At 40.9% G+C, this 6,562-nt stretch overlaps 1 protein-coding gene across 5 annotated transcripts in view; it reads right to left on the minus strand.

Moving 5' to 3' along the window:
* The window catches only part of LOC110524556 (E3 ubiquitin-protein ligase LNX), a 95,260-nt gene extending 93,319 nt beyond the window's left edge, over positions 1-1,941 (minus strand). Inside the window, exons 1-2 of one of the 5 annotated variants that reach the window (XM_036978391.1) lie at positions 1,514-1,685; positions 16-84 (exon numbers count right to left, since the gene is read on the minus strand). The gene's annotated coding sequence lies outside the window, so the exon portion shown is untranslated. Of the gene's footprint in view, positions 1-15; positions 85-1,513; positions 1,687-1,740 lie in introns of those variants that run through there. The other 4 variants (XM_021604330.2, XM_021604332.2, XM_021604329.2 and 1 more) reach the window with 4 other exon arrangements.
* Between the last annotated feature and the right edge of the window lie 4,621 nt (positions 1,942-6,562).

Consider the following 6,562-nt stretch of genomic DNA (forward strand, 5'->3'; position numbering starts at 1 on the left):
CTTTCAATAAATTACCTGTTTTTCCAGAAATCCTCGTTGGAAGATCCCAGATTTCCTGCTCATTCCCTCCTGATTCCGGGAATTCTTTGGGAAAAACAGGAAATTTATTCAAAGTTTTTTTTTTGCAACCCTACCCTTCACACATGGTTTAGTTTTTGTGTAATATTGATGCGTGTACCCATATCAAGTGTATCAACCTGGACTAAGGGGTAGACATAACATAGTAAACATACCATTTGTCTCTCTCCATTCGTATGGTATGTATTAATTTGTGGATGTCCATCATCCATGTTAGGATATTTTGTTACTAATTACAATTAATTTGATATGTTACAAATTGCAATTTGTACAATATGTTATGGCTAACATTAGCAAGGTGGCTAGGTAGCTAATGCTAGCATTAGCTAGGCAGCTAGCGTTACCTAGGCTAGGGGTTAGGGTTCGGGGTTAAGGTTAGGGTTAAGGTAAGGGTTAAGGTTAGGAGTTAGGTTACATGTTTAGGGTTAGGGGAAGGGTTAGCTAACCTGCTAAGGAGCTGCAAATTAGTAAGTAGTTGCAAAGTTTCTAAGTTGCTAAAATGCTAAAGTTGTCCTTGATGAGATTCGATGAGATTCGAACATGCAACCTTTGTGTTACCATACCAAATATAACATATCATGCTAATTTGAGTGTCCAGGGTTTATGTTTACTATGTCTAGTCTATGAGACCAGGCTGAAGTGTAAGCACACAAATATCAAGTGCGTGTACATAACGCATGCAAATTACATGACATAACTTAAACATTCATCCCTGTAGAAGTATGTCATTGATATTTGACACTTGTGATATGAGACCTAAAGTCAGTTCATGAAGGTTAGACTATTTAACATAATGTGTGTTAGTTATGTAATATGCATACTGTAGGAAAGTAATTAGTTCATCATTATCCAGCTAGGTGGTTGAGCTCTAAGGAGCTGCAGCCTAGAGGGCACTGTGTGTACCATGACTTCTAATACCACACTTAAACAAACAATTAGATATTAGCAAATAAGCTTCCCAGATCCAGAAATCTATCAAACATGATTTAAGATTAAAACACAGACTATGGTAATCAATGCCCTCTGTACACCCTGTCCATTAAGTCTACTGTCTGGAACAGCAGAGCTCAGAGGACAGGAGAGAAGCAGGCAGCCAATGAGCTGAATGGAGTGGCTCTAATGGCTCAGTCTGTCTGGATCAGAACAGAGTTACTCTCAGAGGCTCAAAACAGATAATATGGATAAGTTACTGTACAGACACTTACAGAGACAGGAAAAATATAGGGAAGAGAACATGTCTGACACACACACACTCACACTCACACACACACACACACACACACACACACACACACACACACACACACACACACACACACACACACACACACACACACACACTGCAAACTGCATTCAAATTACTTTCATGGATGCAAATACACAAACAGAAGTATGAGACAATAGACAAACTGTCAAGTAGACTTATTCTACTTACTGTTAGCCTTCAGAGCTGTGTAGATAGGTAGCAGTCATACATTCTGATCACAGAGTTTGTTGTAGTACTCACAGAACTCACAGAGCAACGTTCACTTCAGGCAAAGCGGCTTCACCTGGTCAGGTAATACTTAGGAAAGGGTGTAACTCTAGATCTGTCAAAGAGCCATAGAGGGAGAGGGGGAATGGAGGGAGGGAGAAAGTATGAACTGCAGGTGAACACAATACCTGTTGATTGGCTGGTGGAGTTCAGTAAGGAAATATCCCGGTCACAGAACCTGTTGATTGGCTGGTGGAGTTCAGTAAGGAAATGTTAGGTTGCTGCCGGTCTTGGGGGAATTCTGGGATAGAGAACAGGACAGAACAGAGTCAGAGAGTTGTGGATGTGCTGTGATGACCCAGAGCCGGTTGCTAACATCTGGAAGCTGGTCCAGGTGACCAGGAAGTGGCAGAGAAGGGCGGGGCCAGAGCAAAGGTAGACAGAAAAGTGGCTTAACCTGCTCTGGGAGGGAGGGAGACTGGGAGAGGCTTGGACTGTTTCCCATACAGGGATAGACAAATAGCGCTGGAGGGAGGGAGAGCAAGAGAGGGGGAGGGAGAGCAAGGAGGAAACTAAACAACACACAACAAACCAGACATATTTTGTTAATAGTCAGAAAATTAGGTATATTCCAGATTGAATATTGTATGTGTATGTATATTACTGTAAATATTGAACACGTTCCCTGTGTATAACCATATATTTTGATACATTGAAAGTTAATATTGTGAAACTATGTTATACATGTTTTACCTCCTGTTTCAGGAAGTGATGTCACTGAGTACTGCCCCTATATATAAGACCCCCCCCCCCCACACACACACACCTGGGAAATGGATGCCTGATGAAGACCTAAGGGTTGAAACTCTGTTGTAAATAAATATCACCTGGGAGCATGAGCAGCAGTGTGCAGCGTTTTCCTTTCTGTTTCCCATATTACAGATTAATACCAGCTGTAGACTCAGCAGGACTGTGTACCACCTACACACAACACTAAAATACACACGCACACTAGACCAGGGATGGGCAACTTTGATGGGGGTGGGGCCCACAAAAAAATCTAAACTCATCATGAAGGGCCACAGTGGCTTACGGGTCTGCATGACCACATCCAGACCCACGCATGAAGTCAACTTATTTGTGCAATCAATCTATTTCTGCAGTTAAACTACTTAACTCTCTTAAATGCATTATAGCATTAACCAGGGCTGGCTCTAGCCTTTTAGGGGCCCTATGTGACATTTGGTTGAGGGACCCCCACACCTTGCGGGCACACTGTTTTACTGGTCCCGTCCTGGCGGTAGAGTTTAATGTTAATCTCCTGCAATTCTACATACAGTGGCAAGAACAAGTATGTGAACCCTTTGGAATTATCTGGATTTCTGCATAAATTGGCCATAAAATTTTATCTGATCTGTATCTAAGTCACAACAACAGACAAACACAGTCTGTATAAACTAATAACACATCAATTATTGTTTTTTTCTTCTCTATATTGAATACATCATTCTAACAGACAGTACACAGTGTTGGTTGGAAAAAGTATGTGAACCCCTAGGGTATTGACTTCTCCAAAAGCTAATTGGAGTCAGGAGTCAGCTAGGAGTGGCTGTCCTGCAAAGATGACTGCAAGAGCACAGAGCAGAATGCTCAATGAGGTTAAGAAGAACTTAGTGTCAGCTAAAGACTTACAGAAATATCTGGAACATGCTAACATCTCTGTTGACGAGTCTACGATACTTAAAACACTAAACAAGAATGGTGTTCATGGGAGGACTCCACGGAAGAAGCCACTGCTGTCCAAAAAAACATTGCTGCATGTCTGAAGTTCGCAAAAGAGCACCTGGATGTTCCACAGCGCTACTGGCAAAATATTCTGTGGACAGATGAAACTACATTTGAGTTGTTTGGAAGGAGAACACAACATTATGTGTGGAGAAAAAAAGGTACAGCGCACCAACATCAAAACCTCATCCCAACTGTAAAGTATGGTGAAGGGAGCATCATGGTTTGGGGCTGCTATGTTGCCTCAGGGCCTGGAGAGCTTGCTATCATCGACAGAAAAATGAATTACCAAGTTTATCAAGACATTTTGCAGGAGAATGTAAGGCTACCTGTCTTTCAATTGAAGCTCAACAGAGGTTGGGTGATGCAACAGGACAACGACCCAAAACACAGAAGTAAATCAACAACAGAATGGCTTCAACAGATAAAAATATGCCTTCTGTAGTGGCCCAGTCAGAGTCCTGACCTCAACCCGATTGAGATGCTGTGGCATGACCTCAAGAGCGGTTCACACCAGACATCCCAAGAATTTTGCTGAACTGAAACAGTTTTGTAATGAGGAATGGTCCAAAATTCCTCCTGACCGTTGTGCAGGTCTGATCCGCAACTACAGAAACATTTGGTTGAGGTTATTGCTGCCAAAGGAGGGTCATTCAGTTATCAAAACCAAGGGTTCACTTACTTTTCCCACCCTGCACTGTGAATGTTTACACAGTGTGTTCAGTAAAGACATGAAAACGTATCATTGTTTGTGTGTTATTAGTTTGAGCAGACTGTGTTTGTCTATTGTTGTGACTCAGATGAAGATCAGTTCAGATGATGCAGAAGTCCAGGTAATTCCAAAGGGTTCACATACTTTTTCTTGACACTGTATTTTGCCATTCGAGAAAATGTTGCCGTTTTAAAGCAAGTTTTCTTCAATTCTACACATTTCGCCATTGGGCAGAGAGAACATATATACATTTGATGACAAATTTCATCCAATTCAACTAATCATGCAGAGATAAACATTTTGCAGTTTTGCAGCTAATTTCTTGCAATTTTATACATTTTGTCATTTTGTGGATTTTTTGCAATTTAAAGCAAATTTCCTGCAATTCTGTGCATTTTGCATGCTTTTTGCCATGTTCATTTGATATGAGTGACAGTGACTAACAAAATCAATGGGGGCCACCAGGAGGTCAGGGCACGTGCCCTGCGTGCCCTGTCGGTATTCGGCCGTGATTAATACAAGTTTAGATAGATGGCTAGACTAATTTACCAATCTAAAAATGGTTAGCTGGCATGGGCTAATTGACTGACACAACAAAAGAAACTGCTGGTGCACAACGAAATTTCGAAATTGCACTTTTTGTATTCTACTGTTCTAACTCTCAACAGCAAGTTGACAGAGATTTCTCGGAAGTAGATTGGGGTGCCTTGTGAGGATCAGGCGAGGAGTGGCTAATCTGCCTTTGCCATCCATACTGTTAGCCAACATACAATCTCTGGAAAATAAGTGGGACGAACAAAAAGCACATACAGTATACCCTACCAACGGGACATCTCCAGGCCCTGAGGCAGCAAAGCATTGCTGCTACTCTCTGTTATTATCTATGCATAGTCACTTTAATAACTCTACCTACATATACATATTACCTCGACTAACCGGTGCCTCTGCACATTGACTCTGTACCGGTACCCCCTGTATATAGCCTCACTATTGTTATTTTACTGCTGCTCTTTAATTATTTGTTACTTTAATTTCTTCCTTTTTTTTAGGTATTTTCTTAAAACGGCATTGTTGGTTAAGGGCTTGTAAGTAAGCAATTCACTGTAAGGTTGTATTCGTTGCATGTGACAAATACAATTTGATTTGATTCGAAGTTGAGACTGAGTTCCTTTATTTATTTTTGTTGGGGACCCATTTTTGGAAATTGATCTGAAGCTATCAGTTAGTTGTCCATCCCTGCACTAGACCAACCAGAACACCATCCTATTCTAGGACAAACATGGTCATATACTACAGAGACAGACCTTGTCCTAGCATGTTCCTGCTCAAGGAAAAACATCACTTCGTAATCTAAAGCAAATTACAACTTGGCAGCTACGCTAACCAGAGACAGAGAGCATTAAGGCTTAGATAACAATACCAGGATGTGTGTACAACACAGATGAACACAGATATTAAACCAGGGGCTTGGACAGATTCCTGTGTCTTTGTTATGGTTTTTCTGCTTTCTGACAATAGTTCCTTTTTACAACCCACGAAGACCACATATACAGTGCCTTGCGAAAGTATTCGTCCCCCTTGAACTTTGCGACCTTTTGCCACATTTCAGGCTTCAAACATAAAGATATAAAACTGTATTTTTTTGTGAAGAATCAACAACAAGTGGGACACAATCATGAAGTGGAACGACATTTATTGGATATTTCAAACTTTTTTAACAAATCAAAAACTGAAAATTGGGCGTGCAAAATTATTTTGCACGCCCAATTTTTCAGTTTTTGATTTGTTAAAAAAGTTTGAAATATCCAATAAATGTCGTTCCACTTCATGATTGTGTCCCACTTGTTGTTGATTCTTCACAAAAAAATACAGTTTTATATCTTTATGTTTGAAACCTGAAATGTGGCAAAAGGTCGCAAAGTTCAAGGGGGCCGAATACTTTCGCAAGGCACTGTATGTGTGTCAATGTGTACAAAACCGCTGCTATCCTACGTTTTTGTTGTGGTTTGTGCATAGCCTACATCACAGTTTTCTCTGTAAACCCAGAACATGAGCCATCAACAGCTGTTTCAATGAGACAGACAGACACACGTACACAGACAGGCAGACAGACAGAGACTGAGAGTTAATGATAAACTTAATCATCAGATTATGACACATCTGATAATTGAATCACTATAGCTAGATGTGAGCCTGCTGATTGCATATCAGCTGCTAGTCCTGCGTTAAATAAAACCCTATACACTCCTGTATATGCCAGTCAATGTTTTATTTTATTACAGAAGTTGGAAACGAGCTGGCATTGGACAGGCAAAAGTTAATCCTTCAGTCAGACAATTTGCAGTCAGTTTTCAGTGGCATCATCCCCGCTCTGGAGTCCCTTAAGTTGATGGAAGTGGGTGGGTGATTCAATAAAAGTATACATGTTTTGTGCTTAAAATGACTGTAATGTGTGTATCTCTGTGTGCATGTAGGGATCTCCTGCCACACAGCACCAGTAAGTACTATGGTGG

Source organism: Oncorhynchus mykiss, chromosome 5 (assembly GCF_013265735.2).
Source record: "Oncorhynchus mykiss isolate Arlee chromosome 5, USDA_OmykA_1.1, whole genome shotgun sequence".
NCBI classification, from domain to species: domain Eukaryota; kingdom Metazoa; phylum Chordata; class Actinopteri; order Salmoniformes; family Salmonidae; genus Oncorhynchus; species Oncorhynchus mykiss.